At 41.7% G+C, this 17,386-nt stretch overlaps 1 protein-coding gene and 1 long non-coding RNA gene across 4 annotated transcripts in view; one reads left to right on the top strand and one right to left on the bottom strand.

Moving 5' to 3' along the window:
* Positions 1-8,350, bottom strand: part of SLC16A1 (solute carrier family 16 member 1) — a 45,808-nt gene extending 37,458 nt beyond the window's left edge. The window contains exon 1 of one of the 3 annotated variants that reach the window (XM_083617512.1): positions 8,005-8,350. The gene's annotated coding sequence lies outside the window, so the exon portion shown is untranslated. Of the gene's footprint in view, positions 1-6,882; positions 7,011-7,981 lie in introns of those variants that run through there. The other 2 variants (XM_083617513.1, XM_083617514.1) reach the window with 2 other exon arrangements.
* A 9-nt stretch (positions 8,351-8,359) lies between these two features.
* Positions 8,360-14,300, top strand: LOC310764193. Its single transcript, XR_014549049.1, has 3 exons — positions 8,360-8,475; positions 11,077-11,179; positions 14,139-14,300. It is a non-coding gene; the product is annotated as an uncharacterized lncRNA (long non-coding RNA).
* The last annotated feature ends 3,086 nt before the right edge of the window (positions 14,301-17,386 follow it).

The raw sequence follows: 17,386 nt of genomic DNA on the forward strand, positions 1-17,386 counted from the left end.
CTCACCAGGCAAAAAGCCTATCTATTTTGAAGTAACATAGTAGTTAAACCTCAGATCTGAGAAAGCCACTGTTTCATCAGTTTACAAAAGTGATTCCTTCCCCTGGAAGTTCACAATGATTCCCAGTCACCCTCTCTCACATTTCTTCCCAACCGTTTTCTTCCTAATTGTTGCTCCAGTCTTTGAACTATGGACCATCTGCAGTCTGTCATGGAAATATGGACCAGCAAGGACAGTGTTAAATCACTTATATGTGACAATGCTCAAGCTCAGCCCAAAGTGAAATATCAGAGAAAAATAAAATTGCAACCTGTCAGTTTCAAAATTTTATTTTTCAGATACTAATCATGTTAACAATTATGACAAAAGGCACCCCATTACTTACTTACCAACACTAAAACAACAAAGTCAGATTAAAATGTCTTGCATCTTACAATGGGACTCATTAGATTGCATGCATACAAAGTTAGAGGACATTAAAACGCACAGTCTTGCCATATTAACTTTACCTGCTCTGAGAAGTCAGCACAAGATCAAAGTACAACAAAGCGTGCAAACAAATATATTTTCATCTCAAACACTAGTCACTGGCTCCAGATCAAGTGAATAAGGCTATGAATGTTAAAAAGATATTATTAGATTTCCCCCCAGTATTATATTATTGTTTAGTTAGGGTCCTATCCATATGTTAATTCTCACAATGAATACATCTAGTGCGCACCAGGCTAACGGTATCCAAAATGACCCAGAGAGAGACTCATTCAATACAAGCATAAGTCTAAATTACTCATGATTGTGACTAGGAACTGATGCAGTTTTGCAAGCAATATGCTGTGGCACAGCATAGCTAGCCAAAAACAGAGCCAGCTTGAATTGAAGTCCCTTATCCTGCTGGTTTATAGCAGAAACAAGAGTGTAATTAGTATGAATAGTGCAATTTGTTTTTATAACTCAGTGTGTTCAAAGTTACAGGGAATGAAATAAGAGATTCAGATTTTCACTAAAGAAAAACTGACTTAGAATCAAGATACCCGTAAGCAAAATTGTATTTTTTCCCATCAGTTGTGAAGCATCTCAAGACAAGAGTTCAGGACTAGAAATCATCACCAAGATGGAAGCATTCACCCTGCTTCCAAGGTTATGGTACAATTCCAAAGTACATTCAGAATTCAAATGTATTAATAAAGATAATCTCAACACGGAATGTATTTATGTTCATGTTATCCCACAAATCTCAAGAGGAGTGTAGGACAATAAGTGGCAACCACACAGCTGGTAACAATTGAGGAAAGATGGCTGATGCCCTAGTATCATTCCCATGTAATGCCTGAAGAGGACTGTGATATGTTAAGATGGAATCCTGTTCCATGTAAGTAATGTTTTGTTGGCTGGGGCTGAAAATATCTGTAGTACAGACTATCTAGAAGGCACCAAGATGACAAAGCCTGCCATAGGTTGTACATGGGACCGTCAATCAGGTGCAGGAGAGAGAATGAGCTCTGTGCTCTGTCACTAATGTACAGAACCTTCATATTGCAGTTCTGTTTAATGAGATGTTCAATGCATCTCTTGTTTAAATTACTATAGATTTTTATTTGATCTTCCATGGTTCTCATTTCTAGATTTATTAGAGATTATGAGCCAATATTCATCTTTATGTGGATATACTGCAGTGTAGCTCAACGCCCTGACAGAATGTTTTTATCTCGTAGAGCCACTCAGTACAATTGTTCCCATCGGCAGCACTTGATTGAACAGTTTGGTTTTAATTAATATCGGCACATCTTAAATATTAGAAGTAAATGGAGTTAGCACAGATTAACAAAAAGCTAACCCATTCAGGCACCAGCTAGATAGATCTCCTATTCACAGAACAGCATCTCTGTAACCAGGCCTTTATTCCACACAAAAATTAGAAGTTTCTCTGCCTTATTAGGACTGACTTCTAGAACAGTGTTTTACACCAGTTCAGTTTACTCTGTGATCTTTACAATTCAGTTCGATCTATTCCGATAGCTTAAAATGCTACCAATACCTTATATAACCCAGTTGCATCATGCAAAACATGCTGTCAGTTCAGGAATTTATTTGTGCTAGGACTCACTAGACTTTCCAAATTACTCATCTAAACAAACCCTGTTCATTTAAATAAAAGACTTGAAATGCTTAGGCTTCCAGCTCCAGGAAAATTAAAAACAGTTTTGTAGATCCATTCCCCTACAACAGAGGAATACTTTTATGCAATGTTGAATAAAGTCAGTAAATTAACGGATACTGATGTATATCCTTAAATATTTTGCGTAGAAAATGATGCAAATCAGTATAAAAACAGTATACATCCAACAGTAAAAAGGTAAAGGGACCCCTGACCGTTAGGTCCAGTCGTGGACGACTCTGGGGTTGCGGCACTCATCTCACTTTACTGGCCAAGGGAGCTCGCATACAGCTTCTGAGTCATGTGGCCAGCAGAGAGTCATGTGCCGAACCAAAGCAGCATACGGAAACGGCCTTTACCTTCCCGCTGGAGCGGTACCTATTTATCTACTTGCACTTTGACGTGCTTTCAAACTGCTAGGTGGGCAGGAGCAGGGACCGAACAACAGGAGCTCACCCCGTCGTGAGGATTCAAACCGCCGACCTTCTGATCGGCAAGCCCTAGGCTCAGTGGTTTAGACCACAGCACCACCCGCGTCCCTCCAACAGTAAAAAACTTAAAAAATTAAAAGAATAGGCATTAGGACAACCTGCTATCCTGAATGCCAAAACATGGGTCAAGCAACAAATCCAACCACTGGAAATAAATAAATAAACCAAAGCAGGTGCCTGGCCACCCAAAGCCTTGAAATCTTTTTCCTGCTTTACAGTGTGTGCTCCAAGGTTAGAAAGCAGCATGAATAATTTTCCACAGGGACGGTTTCTTACAGTATATTCTGGTGTACAAGTTATCTTGTTTGAACTGTCTTCCTGGTCCTAGTCAAAACAGCCCTGCTTCAAATTCCTTCTGCAACACTATGCTTTGAACACAGATAGTTAAGGGTACAGGCAGGTATTGCGGTGGGGGCACTCTTTGCCTGTTATGACCCTACTCCTTTTATTTAATGTATGATGCCACTATACTGTGGTTTCTGCCAGAGTTATGCGCAGGAGAACTATAGGATCGGGCTGCCAAAGTGTTATATAAACCCTCACTGCTGTGGGTTAGTATTCAGTTAAGTAGCTAAGATCAAAACAGCTCTGTTAAAGAAGTTAATCCACTGGCAGCTCTAGATTGCATGAGAAGCACAAGATTCATGGATAATGCTCCATAAGGAGCAGGAAGCTTTGCTTGAACATTTCTCACTGTATAGCAAATCAGAGTTTCATTTGAATTACATTTCAAGTTGATCTACTGTAAAATTGTGAGAGTGGGAAGAAGTGAACTTACCTATTGGCTGTTCATGTTAATCATTGTGAAAAACGCTTAACCGCTTTTAAAACAATGCCAAATTATCCAAAGAATTGTTCCTACTGAAGTAAAGGAATTTCAAAATGTCAAACATGGCAGGATTTGGAGGGGCTTTTATTATGTTTGAATGTAATAATACAAAGAACTAATGTGGTCTATATCTCCATGATCCATCACTGAGAGCAAAAACGAGTGGATTGCATCTCTGCTTTCATTTACACTTTCCAAAAGGTTGTTGAGAGGTCTGCATTTGGATCATAGCATAGGGGAGAGGCTTAAACCTTCCCCCTTGCATCAAATTCCTAATGAAAAATGGCAAAAGCTATTATTTTCCATATTATAAAAAAATTAAAAATATAGTCATGGATTATTATTTTGTCAAGAAAATCTCGTCAGTTATTTGCAAAAGTTTAAAAGGAGTAAAGATGTATTAACACCTCAGACCAGGGGTCCCCAAACTAAGGCCCGAGGGACTTGTTTATGCTGCCCGCGGTGACCCCCACCGCCCACTCTTACCAGCACTGCACTGCACAGCTGCCCACTTTCGGGTCGGATGAGCACAGGAAATAGCTTGCGCACATGCACAAGCATTATTTGCGCATGTGCATGCGTTATTTCTAGTGCACATTGGGGTCGGAGGATGCCCATGCACATGCGCACAAGCGATTTCCGGTGCTCCTCCGACCAGGAAGTGCGCCGGAAATAGTGTATGCGCACGCATATGGGCACACGCTCCCCCGCCCTCCGGCACTGGAGACACTGGCCCGAGGCGGGGTAAGTTTGCTGACCCCTGCCTCAGACCATATCTAGCTTTACTCTCATTGTCTTCAGTTCACCTTCTATTGAGTTGATATCATCCCATGATCAGCCAGATCTAACTATTTCATGGTATCTTTCCCAGCCACTGCCCTTTCCCTTATTATGGAAACTTTCTACATAACAATTTTGCCAAAACATGCCTATTCACAATACACCTCACTAATGTTTTTTACTATTCACTAGGAGATGAAGGCTGGTTTAAAGTATAATTAGTATGAATTAGAAGCTATAGAGTAGAAAAGAGATACTTGTTCTAGCCTTGCACAGACACATCCATTTCATCATAAAGTTTCCCCTGTCTTCCATTATTATGCTATTAACATGCATACAATTATGGAAATGCAGCTTTACTTTAGGAAAAAAGCTGAAGCCACCAGTCTTAAAAGGAGGAAATACATATATAAAAGATAATGCGAAAAGATTAGTACCAGGGCAATGTGGGGGGAGGGGACAAGAATGAAAAGATAAGTTGCAAAGTACACAGGTGCCAACACACCCTTATTTGTTCAGAACTCAACCAGCAACACCAAAGAAGGCAAGGAACTCAGAATGTCAGGATGCAAAAAGCTATATGGTACTATGGGCTACAAGGGAAATGAAACAGAAATAGGGAAAGCGTTTGGTAAACTGAAATAACAAGGTTGGTGGAAAAATATAGGTGATGCTGACCAGGTATGCATGCCTAGAGCCAAGGTGGTAGACTCAAGGACACACAAAACATACTACACACTCAATGCTACCTTGATTGACACTTGGCCAGCTTATGATTGCAACATGATGCAACCAGAATGTATTTTAGAGAGTTATCTGCAACTATAAGAAACGAAATGACTCTTGGCACATGCATATCCATAGCCAAGCTGTTACAACAGGACTGGAAATGTGGGTCAGAAGTTATAGAGAATGCCTGCCTAAACCAAGGCTGTTCCTTATCCGTTCACAGGCTTGGCACGCATTCATCCCCAAAAGGTTGTAGCTGAAATGGCAAAGTGCAAAGGAGTTGTTTTGTTCCTTCTTTAACAACAGCCAGCTGCAAAACCAGAAGGTGAAAAGCACTACTATATTCTACTGGGCAGTTCTTCTTAAAGAAGAAGAACCTATTTCTGAAATGTGCAGAAATAGGTGCCTAACCACCATCAACATGGCTTAATCAAATGCGTGCAGAACTCAGACAGACACACATGCTGAGGCAAAGATACACTGAACAGATCACACAGCAAAACAATGAGCAATCATCCCATTGCCTTAAACATAAAAATGAAATAGGTCTGCATGTACATTACAGGCCATTTGTTTTCTGTGGTATTATCATAGATATCATTTGTTGTTGTTTAGTCGTTTAGTTGTGTCCAACTCTTCGTGACCCCATGGACCAGAGCACTCCAGGCACTCCTGTCTTCCACTGCCTCCCGCAGCTTGGTCAAACTCATGTTCGTAGCTTTGAGAACACTGTCCAACCATCTCGTCCTCTGTCGTCCCCTTCTCCTTGTGCCCTCACAATCTTTCCCAACATCAGGGTCTTCTTCTCATGACATGGTCCAAGTATTGGAGCCTCAGCTTCAGGATCTGCCCTTCCAGTGAGCACTCAGGGCTGATTTCCCTCAGAATGGATAGGTTTGATCTTCTTGCAGTCCATGAGACTCTCAAGAGTCTCCTCCAGCACCAGAATTCAAAAGCATCAATTCTTCGGCGATCAGCCTTCTTTATCATAGATGCATCCATGTCTCTCCAGCTTTCTAACTACAGTCATGTTCCCATGATTGGCTGCTGTGTAATTAGAAGGTTCTCAGTTTAATAAGTACTGAAGTTGTGAAGAAGCAAAAAAGTTTGGAAACACCTTTCTGTATCTGGAAATGCAGTGTGCTCAATAGCAACCAATTAATATTTTACTTAAAACTGAAGACATTAACAGCTTGAAAATGAAAAATGCAAAAGAATATATCATAATCATAACCTAATCAGCTTTCTCAGATAGCAGGAACAATGATTCAGTCCTATTGATAACTGTGCCTCAAGCTATGCAACCATCTGTAGTACTTTTCAAAAGATACAGAGACCTGAACAACTCCGTAACATAGTTTCCTGACATAGACCTGAGATTCCATATGACAATAGGCCCATACAACAAAACTCAGGTCATGCAAGAAATCGTTACCAAGGAAGGTGGTAAACAAATGCAAGAAATAACTAAAGTATTAAATAGGTGGGTAACTTTCTTTATTAAAAATTGTAAACAGAGAGGGACACAGAATTACTGGTTCCTTATTGGGAAGGTTTAACTGCTGAGCCTGAAGAAAACAACAGACGGTATGCTAGTTCAGCACAATTGCTTCTGTACCCAAGAATGCTTTAAGCTAACCTGATGTGTCAGCAGTCTTTAAGGTTCAAAATGTCACCAAAAGAAGGCACAGTAAACTAGGCAAATCACATTGTGAGAAAGTTGTCCTCCCCCAGTCCAAAGAGTGCCTATTTTGAAATGCTGATGAGCTCACACAAGAAACAGGCAAGGCTTTATTCTTAAAGGTTTGTCTCCTTTTCAAAAGATACAAGAGGTGATGCACTCAAGGAACAATGTTTGTTCATTTGCCACAACCAGAACTGCAAGCAGTCCCACATACCTGTTAGCATCATCTCACAAGGCAAGCTCACATCCTTGTATTTCACTGTAAGTAATCCACTGGTTCTAGACTTAAGAGTCGATTCACACATGGTTGCCATCACTTGGAGGTTGCAACATTTAGTGAAGACATCAGTGTGTGAAAGCCATCAAAGATAGAACTTTTAATTTACCACCTCACATTAAGTCAAACAAAAGTATTTGAAGTGGAGGCAGAGCACACATTGAACTACAACCAAGCGGTGAGAAATCGAGGATTGTCAAGTATAATAGGACATTTAAAGGAATATGGTAAGCCCTCTTGCACTTCTGCTGCAAATCATTTTGAGGTGAGTTGCTAGGGCTACCCAGTGTGGGCTAGATAGGCTTATCTATATTCAAAACCTGCATCTCAGCGCTGAGAGATGCACGCCTGTGCAACAGGGAAGTCAGATATCCTCTGATCTCTCAAGACGAATGCAGGCATGCAAAGCAAGCAAGCCATGCACGAAACTACTCATACCCAACTCGAACCCTTGTAAGATACATAGCAGAAACATTAACGAATCCTTCTTCGCCATGCACCCCCAAACCCCCACATGCAGCTGAATTCAAACAAAGAAGCTAGCCAACCAGTCCCCTCTCCTCCCCGCCAGCCCAGCAAATCCCCAGGAATCAGGAAACAGACGAATGCAATGGCCCCTGACCCAAGCAGTCCTCACTTAAAGATAAAGCGATAAACGATCAGTAACGGGACCCCCTTCCCCATGGCCAACGTGGCAGGATGGCCGGCCACCTTGGGCCTCGGACCTCCTCGCTTTAGTGCATCCCCCGGGGCTTAAAACCCTCCCCACAGCTCTGTGCCAGCACCACCCCACCGTCGCCACGCGCCCCTTCCACCTCGTGCCCGGCTCCCCAGGCTCGGGTCGCCCGTCCGCGCCCCCCCTCCATTTCCCCGCGCTGGTGCTACTCCGGGGCTGGCGGGCAGACCGAAAAGCTGCCCCCAAGACGGCCGGCGGCCACCCCTTTCTGCCGCGCCACGTGGAGCGCCGCGGGCTCCAGGAGCCCCGAGAGGACTTTGCCTCCCGCCTCCCCAGCCGGGCAGCCGAAGCCCTCCCTACCCGTTGCACGCAGCGGCACTCACACGACGCGCTCCTGCCCTTTCCCCACGCCGCGTCTCTCGCGTCTCTCCTTCCAGACAGTCTCCAGAGCGCTACTCGCAGGCGCTCCCGCCCCCTCACGCACTATAACGGGCCGGGCGGGGAGCCTGCCTGCGGCGAGGAGGAGGAGCCGAGAGGCAAAGGGCGGGCTCTTGCGCTGGCGGGTCAGAGGGAGAGAGAGAACGGCTTGACCAGCTGGCTTCCCCCACCGGCTGCAAAGAGCCAGCGGCTTCTCCTTATAGGAGAGAGAGAGAGGCGCCTTTGTGTGAGAGAGGTTGCCTGAGGGAGCCTTTGTAGCGGGGGCGCCGCTCGCGAGGAGAGGCGGGGAAATATCCACCAGGGGCAAATGGAAAGTGGCGTTTCTGCACGTAGAAGCTGGCGGCGGCGTTGCCAGAAAGGAGTGGGGCTGCCTCGGGTCTCCCTGTGGCCGCCAGTGGGCTCCTCAGTCTCGCTCAGTAAGGGGTCGACACAAGGGCCCCTTATTAACTAGTATTTAAATATATATATATATAAGTGGTTCTTCAGCAGCCCACCTAAATGTAACGTCTGTCTCCCTCCCGGGGTACTTTTTATATGCTCAGAGGCAATTCCCACACACACACGCCCTGCCCACTTCATATTTTGCGGGGAGGGAGCAAAATTGGAAACGGTGCTTGTGATACGGTAAGCCGTGACTTCAATGACCGCCCCCCCCCCTTCTTGGCAACTGAAACTCAGCCAGGTTCGCCTCAGCAAATGTGCTCCTTAGAAGTTAGCACACTGTTCCGTTTGCTGCAGGGGGGCAGGTGGATCCCTGCCCTGAGGGTGTCTGAGCCTAGCACTCCGAATTGCACAGAAATGGTGACACCCACCAGACCGGTGCCGGATTTACTTACAAGCTATAGCTCAGGGCCCCGCTCTCTTGGGGACCCCCCAAAAGTATACTTCTTAATTGAATTTCACTATTAATATACTTCTTAATTGTATTTCAGTTCAACAATTACTTTGATAAAATCCATATTCTGTTACGTGCAAATGGCTTTAGATACCTATTAGGCCCATAAATTACCATGTAGCATATATTCAACACAAAAAACAGCAGCAATTTGTTGTTGACAAAGGGCCCCATTACCTTCAGTAGCTTAGGGCCTCGTCAAACCTAAATCCGGCCCTGCACACACCCTCCAGACATCTGTGTTCCCTGCAATCGATGAACCTGCAGTCCTGAACTAGGGTCCCATTCAGGGCAGTGGGAGTTGCTTCTTGAACAAGCATGTTTATGGTTGGTTTTAGTCACATTAAGGACGTAAAATCAGATCAAAGTCCACAGTGCCAAAGCTGGGGAAACCAGGTAAAGAATATCTACGAAAGGTGGCCTGAGAGCAGGAACAATCTCTCTGAGTGCTATTATTCCCTGTTTAGGGAAGCTTTTAATGTCTGATGTTTTATCGCTTTATTATTATTATTATTATTATCATCATTAATTCTGTTGTGAGCCGGCCAGAGTGGCTGGGAAAACCCAGCCAGATGGGCAGGGTATAAATAATAAATTATTATTATCTCTGAGGGAATGAAATGTTTGGAAATGATCTGTACAAGAGCAACAGCGTCTTTATTTATTTACACATTCATACCCTGCTCTTTAGCTAAAAAGTCTGCCAGGTAAACTTACAAAAATCAGTAGAGAGCCCCTGCCCTCAGTCTCATAATCTAAAGGACATGATGTGAGGAAAGAGGGATGGGGAGGGTAGAAGAAGAAAGCAACCCCAGACATCAATTATTAGAGTTATTACAATGCAGTTATATAATTCTGTATTGGAGATTATCCCCTCTCCAAGAAAATTCTTCACCCACCCCAGGCAGATCTGGGAGCAAAGCAGGTCCAGGCAGAAAGAGCAGAACTGCTCCTGCCGCATAGGAGCGGACACTAGACTTGATGGCGGTTGGAATCCTTACAGGAAGGAAATGGATGGACTTGTCCTCTTCCTCACCAATGACAGTATTGGTTCTCTAAATGATACAGTACACAACACCATAGGGGAAAGGGTAGGAACTCATATAATACATTAACATTTCATATAACATAACATTTGTGAGAAATCAAAAACACTCCCTTTTTTCAAGCAGCCGTGATGACTTAATTTGCATGCATTTTGCAGAACTGGCAAAGCTGACGGGGGAAATCCAAAACCGACGAGTAAATTTATACAATATTTGAAAGATCATTGTAAGCAATTAACAACACTAGTAGGGTTATCTGAAGATTTCTAATGAGATTTTTTTTTTACCTTTATTTATTTAAATTTGGAGGGATTTTGTGATAGTCTTATTAGAATTGGAAAATATATAAAATGCTGTGATATAAAGGTTAACTTTGAAAGCCAAGAGGTGGGAGGGAAGGAAGTTGATAGGCTCTAAAGAGCCAAAGAGGTAAAGTGGACAATAATGATGTGATTATATATGTTTAAATGGGAAATTAATAAAAATTATTTAAAAAACAATTTACATGCATTTTTATAAAACATTTGCAAGGTCCATATGTCACTTAAGAGAAAACATCCAGTTAAATGAGCCATCATAGGCACTTCCCAGTACAGTGTATAAAGCCTGGAAAATCAGGTATTTGTAAACGTGACCTGCTATCAAAACTTAAGAGTAGCAAGATACTGTCACTATGTAAAGACCACTTGAAATATTAAACTTTTCCCGAGTAGTAAGCACACACACTGGCAATCAGGGTGGAATGTTGTTTGCCAGTACGTGATTTCCATGTGTGCACACACTGATCAAACAATTGTCTGTACAATTGCCATATAGTGATTGTGCTTTCTCCTAACCAAAAGAGTTTTCTGTCTATGAAACCTAGACAATTAAACAGCTAAAGTATTGTGTACCAAGAAACCAAGGGTAAAACTTATTTTTGAGATGCATTACAATTCTTGTCAAAGTGCTGTTTGCCATGAGCTCTCTTAATTTGTGATTCACCTGTCATTGTACCCTGAAATTGACTAAGGCAGACCAATTTTGCCTTTCCCAGAGGATAAATGTTTAATATCTTGTCATTTGCTCCATATTAGAAAGAAATGGGGAACAAATCCAGTGACACTAAACAGATGGGAAACGGTTCTTCTGCCACATCAAAGGGAAAAGTCATCCTTCTACCAGGCATGATCATTCAAGGTACGCTTCATAAATGTTAAGGCACTTAATGATGCTGAGAAATAGAAACAGAACCTTGTACATTGGACAATAACACAATTATTTTAATCCAGGGATTATAACCATTCCACTCATCCACTTTTAAAATCATATTACGTATAGACATAAAGACTGGTGGGTTGACTAAGGTTCTTTTAAACATTTATTTGAATTTTAAGTGTTTTACTCCTCAGTATTGCATCTTGTGCAGAATTTTTAAAATCCCAAGGCTTTACTACACTTTCCCCCCAGACCTGAGAGACTGTACTGTACTTGAAAGAAAAGTTAATTGCCATTTGGCGCTGACACAACCATTAGACATCTTTGAAAACTGTTGAAGCTGCTGCATCTTTGAAGAGGGGCAAGTAACACTCATCCCCATTTCGTCTCAACATTTTGCCCATACACTTTGGCCATTTTGCTAGCTCTAGAAGAGCTGTTTCAATTGCTTGGTAATCATAAGGGTGAACTTTGGACAGACCTAAAAATGCTGAGGACTGAAGCACGGTGGTGCCTCCTGGCCTGTGGGAAAGTAAGCTTGAGATCACTCTCATAGTTTCTATGTGTCATCAGGTGGCCAAACTCACTGCCTCAGGGTTCTTTCATTCTAGAAGGCCAGCACATGCAGTCAAGTATGCTGATAGAGTCTCAGTGTGAGTTAGATACAGCTTGGCCAATTTTCGTCAAAAGGTTTCTTTACAAAGAAATACTCCTTTTTTATTGTATTATTATTGGGTGACATTCAACTAGGTTTTACTCAAAATAAACCTAATGGGAGGAATTCAACACTGAGCTCCTCTGATTTTTGCATCAGCACAAGCATTTCTGCTTGCCAGACAGAATTATCCCCCTTCCCCTTCTAGGCATGTGAACTAAATGGTTAGGCACCTGCTGTTCACATTTTACTTGTATTAATATACTGGTGCAGCCATGATAAACACAATGTTAAACACAAGCACATGCGTCTTCAAATGGAAAGGTGCATTGAAAAGCTTTGGATGGAAAAGTTGTATAATTTCGCTAAAGAAAATAACTATAAATAACTATGTTTTTATTGCAGCTATTTATATACCACTTAATCACCAAAGTTGCCAAACAAAGTTTCTCAGCTACTTCACACTTTTGGGAATAATATGGTGGTGTTGGGGGTTGGAGAACCATGAAAGCTGCTCTGAGTTTGTTAGAGGAAAGATGGGATTAAAATATTGTAATCAATAAAATATAAAGCATGTCTGAAGGAGACTAAAAACAGGGATCATGTTCCTCTGAAATTATCAGCTGTTTCCTCATGCCTAGAAAGTATTGAAGAAGTTAGTTAATAACAATTTCAAACTTTTAGTGTCTCACCCCCTCATGGAAATGCTGTATCTCCTTTGTTTATAAGCGTTGACATTACAAAGTTGTAGACTAATAATTCCTATGTCTGGAGACAGGACTTCCTTCTTGCTTTTCACTCAATGTCAGGTAGCCAAAGGAGACAGTGAAGACATGTAGGACTTCATTACATCTTTAATTTGGCAGCAGCATCTCTTCACTCCACTCCAAAAGTCTGCCCTCTTTCAAATTCAGTTCATTTTGTTTAGGGGAAAATTTGTTTATTTGTTTTTAAATTTATAAACTTACAAATTGCCCTACTAATGCTTTTGCACCAGGAGCTGAGAAATAAACTATACAATATTGCTCCAAACCCATCTCCATTGGAGATGGGGATTAGAGTGAGATTGAGATATTTTTTCATAGTGTGAGGGTTGGAGGGAAGTAGTTTGAAATTAAGAGATACTAGTTGTCAACAACCTTGTTGTACAGACTGGATTTATCTCCGTATTGGCAATTGATGGGTGTAATGTAAACTCTGCATTATAATCTTCATATTGTGTATGGGAACTGGTGCATAATGGCTTGCAATTACTAGAAAAAAATCTAGTAAAGACTTGAAGAACCACCTGCTTGATATTTTTTGGCAAGATGTGCTATAGTACATCCCAGTTTTCTAATGCACAATCATGTTATTAAGATACAATTATATCTGTATCTTATAAAACTTATGTAATTTCTCCTATCTGCAGCATGTGCCTAAATCCTCTGAAACCATCACAGTCATGTAGAGAACAAATAATGCATCCAAAGCTGGCCTATCACTCACATAAAAATACCTCAGCTTTCAATAGAGCTTAAACTAATTAAATTACCTTCCACAACCCTAGCAATAATTAAATGCAGGTGCCTTGTGTCCTATTTGCATGCAGAGACATTGTGCTTTTCTGCCCAATGTTATCAAATGCAGATCCTAAACAAAACAGGATCCCAGGAGCACTTGTTACTCCTGGCTTTCCATCTCCACATATGAAACTATATTACTATATGATTTAATTAGGCAGTTCTGGTGATACTTTGAGCTGATGTGTTTGTTTAGTCACCAGATGATAAAGAGATGCTATTGTAAGATGCTAATTGCAGAGTAATAAACTTCCTTGATTGTTCAGAGAACTACCAACGGAAGAAAATCATCATTGCTGATTCAAAATATACAAACTTTTTGTTGGCCGTTTGTTTGATGTTTTTATACCCTGCCCTCATAAAATCATTACGTGAAAATCATTCATTACCTAAAAGGACCAAACATCTAATGTTGCCTCTCCCGAGTATTTCCTTAATTAAGCCAGATTAAAGCAAAGGCTTCAGGTACTTTTTTCTATTGTGTTTTCTACCTACTATCAGCTTAACAAACATTTCCTCACTGAAGAGTAAGCCAATCCTTGCTGAGATCTTATCACAGAATTGCCCTTAAGTCTCTGTATTCACATACTGATGTCTCTGGTTTTTATTTATGCCACTGCCTGTCAGGTGGATGCAAAGCAGGCTTTCCCCCCATCCCTTCACGCTGATAAGATTTAATATCTGTTGAGCATTTACTTCATAATTCAAATTTTTTGCCACATAGGTGAGGCAACTAAAATATAGAATGGAAAAGAAAATATCTGTGTGAGAAACAGCAAGTTCATCCAGTTCTAAGAAAATCTTCTCTCAGGTGATCCTAATATCTGTGTTCCTGAGTAAAGAAAATCAATCAATAAAAATATTGCAAGTATTGAGCTGAAACAAACATGTTTTGTGCATATTTTTTTACCCCTTTCAAAAGGATGCATGACTGGTGGAAAGGAAATGTATCCCTACTGCCAAGACAATTTGATCAGTGCATAAAGGTAGAACTCAGCTGAATGGTCCAGGTTTCAAGTCAAAAGCCAGACAAAAGCTACTTTCTGTTTTAAAAGGAACCTTCCACAGAGAGTTAATCCTCACACAATCACCATCCATTCCTCACGTAATCACCACTCCTTATCTACTCCCCTGATAAGATTTAAAAATCTGGACTGATTGGTGGCAGTTTATAACTGGGTACCTCAGCCTGGAAGAAAGGACCACATTTTTAGGATGTATCTGTATAACAGTATTGTATTTAACCGACGGCAACACAGACAAGTGCACAGAACATAGGAAGCTTCCTTATCCCAAGCCTTATCCCAAGTCAAACTACAGGTCCAACTAGCTCAGTATACCCCACACTGACAGGCAGTGCCTCTCCAGGAGATTCAGGCAGGGGATTCAAGGACTGAACCTGAGACATTCTGAACATCAACTACCTACGTCATGGAATGCAATGCAGGCAAGAGTGTGGATTGGCAAGAGAGGGACGGATCATTCTGCAGGCCTGCTATTTACTTGTTAGATGGGCCCGCTTTATGAGTAAATAGCAAAGTTAAAGAATAAAAATCTAGGTCAGTATCTTTAGGAGGCTTGCTGTATCATACATACTAAAAACAAAATGTGCAATGCTTACAAACACAAATTTAAAACAGCAGTTAACTCTCAACTTAGATACCTCATACAGGCACCCAAGCACATTTTTCTGCTGCCACCCTGCAACAGGCCAACAAAAAAATAAAATAAATGAGTACACATGGCAGTTGCTTGATAAATCAGTCAATTCATTAGGATAAAGGCTGAGTGTCCTGTATGAGTGGGATACTGGTGGCCACACCCACTTTTGATCACACCTTCTACTTGCATGTGGTCCTAGAGCCAAAAAAATCAAATCAAAGCTGACTCTTGAATTTCTATCTCTTGAACACAGCTTTTTCTGTTTCCCAGCTTTTAATATTCTGTATATAGGATGGGAAGTCATATTATTGCTGCATGTATACTGCTACTAAGAATGATTTCAAATATACTGGTGTTGTTTCTTGTGAAACTAAGCAAGTCTGGTCCTGGCCAGCAATACCAGGAGTCAACTCTTAGGAGCCGAGGTCCCTTCGCTCCCCCCAATAAAATATTTGAGTGGGCTGCCCCCCAAAAGTTGATGGGCTCATCTATTGAACTCATGATTTTCAGTGATCCATGAGGGATCAGGCACTGTTTGGGCATCAAAGTATTATAAGCTGATCATTGTAAGCTGGCCGATATAAACAGCTTCTGTTGTTTCCAATGGGCAAATTTCCCTTAAAAATCAGAGTAAGTAAATGACAATTCACCCCATATGTGCCAATGGTGCAATTACTTTTTCCACCTCCTTTCCTGATGGCTTGCAAAGGAACTGGCACCCAGACTAAGACACAGTGATCTTGCCAGCTCCATCTTTTCCCCCACAAAAATATATTGCTTGTATTCTTTTGCCTCATTTAAATGGTGGGCAGCACGTTTTGCTAGAATCTCTAATGCTGGCAGAGCTGGTGTGATAATTTCTTCCATAGGGATGCTACTGACAGTGTTCCCAAGAAGAAATACATGTGGAAAACGTGTCAGAACTGAAAATCAGTGTCCATGTTACAGCTTAAAGATCCTCAGGCAGAAGCCAATTGCAGGTATATGGTACCCCACTCCTGGACCTTCCCTGGGAAGCCATGGATTTTTATTTCTGTCACAATAGTTTCCACAAGTATTCCTCCATGGGATTCATTCCAAGAGCACTCTTATAGGGCAGAACATTACACTGGAATTGGGTCTCAGTGTAAACTCTGGCACAGGAGTTTTGCGACTGGCTTATAGCACTGGCAGTTGGGCATTGTGCCACATATATAGCTATTCCAGCCAAGGGGCATTCCAACTTTGTCTGTGAGTAGCGGCCATGCATGAGAACAAGCAGAGGATTTTCAACTGGGAAAATCAGATCTAGCAGCTGGGAGCATGCATGATTGACAGCCAGTAACTAGCTAAGCAAATAACCAATTACTATGTGTGAGTAATAATCATGGCTTCACTTTGGGACATTATCAGTCAGGAGATGCATCATTGATGGGAATCACCAAGGCATAGATTTTAAGCAGGCTATTGGGGTGTTTTGTCAAAATGTAATTCTCTTTAGTGCTTCCGAGAAGAGAGCCAGATTACCTGTTTATTGGGCATTCACCCCGATTTACTTGCACAAAGTTTATGCTAACTAAGTTTGGTATTGGTATGAGCTTTCGTGTGCATGCACACTTCACAGATCTGAAGAAGTGTGCATGCACACAAAAGCTCATACCAATAACAAACTTAGTTGGTCTCTAAGGTGCTAATGGAAGGAATTTTTTTATTTTGTTTCGACTACGGCAGACCAACACAGCTACTTACCTGTAACTAGTTTATGCTGTGGTTGCACTGTACCACTGGCCATCAGGACTGGCCCACCCATGAGGCAAGCTGAGGCAACATCATCAGGTGGCAGAATTCATTGGGGCAGCAGAGTCTGATACCAATCCTTCTTTCCTTCTTGTTCCTGATGTAGATCTTCCCTCACCAGTTCTTTCCTGGTGGGGAGGGAAGTACCATTTTGCCAAATGTATAGGGCTGGCCCTACCCAGCCTTCTTTGAACATTTGCTCTGAAATATTTCCAAGGAGGTTATGTGACAAAGAGCATTAATTCTGCATTCATTATTGTGTGCTGTTTATACATATTTCCATACTTTTCAGTGCTTTCCCCTGTTCCTTTCCTAACCTCAAAGGTCCCTTAGAAATGGATTTCTTGCAACTAAAGCAATAGAGTGCTTTAATCCACTATAACTGTGCAAACTTGAATTCCCCAGTATGCGCTGGAACCTTTCCTGCAAAATGCTGACAGTCTGCAGACACTCTGAAAGTCTGGTTGGAGATGATAGATGTAAAATTGCATTATAACTTACCTGCCTGTAAGTTGGTATCAGGTGAGAGTGTTG

The sequence above is a fragment of the Podarcis filfolensis genome (genome assembly GCF_964270895.1).
Source record: "Podarcis filfolensis genome assembly, chromosome: 6".
Taxonomy (NCBI): Eukaryota; Metazoa; Chordata; class Lepidosauria; order Squamata; family Lacertidae; genus Podarcis; species Podarcis filfolensis.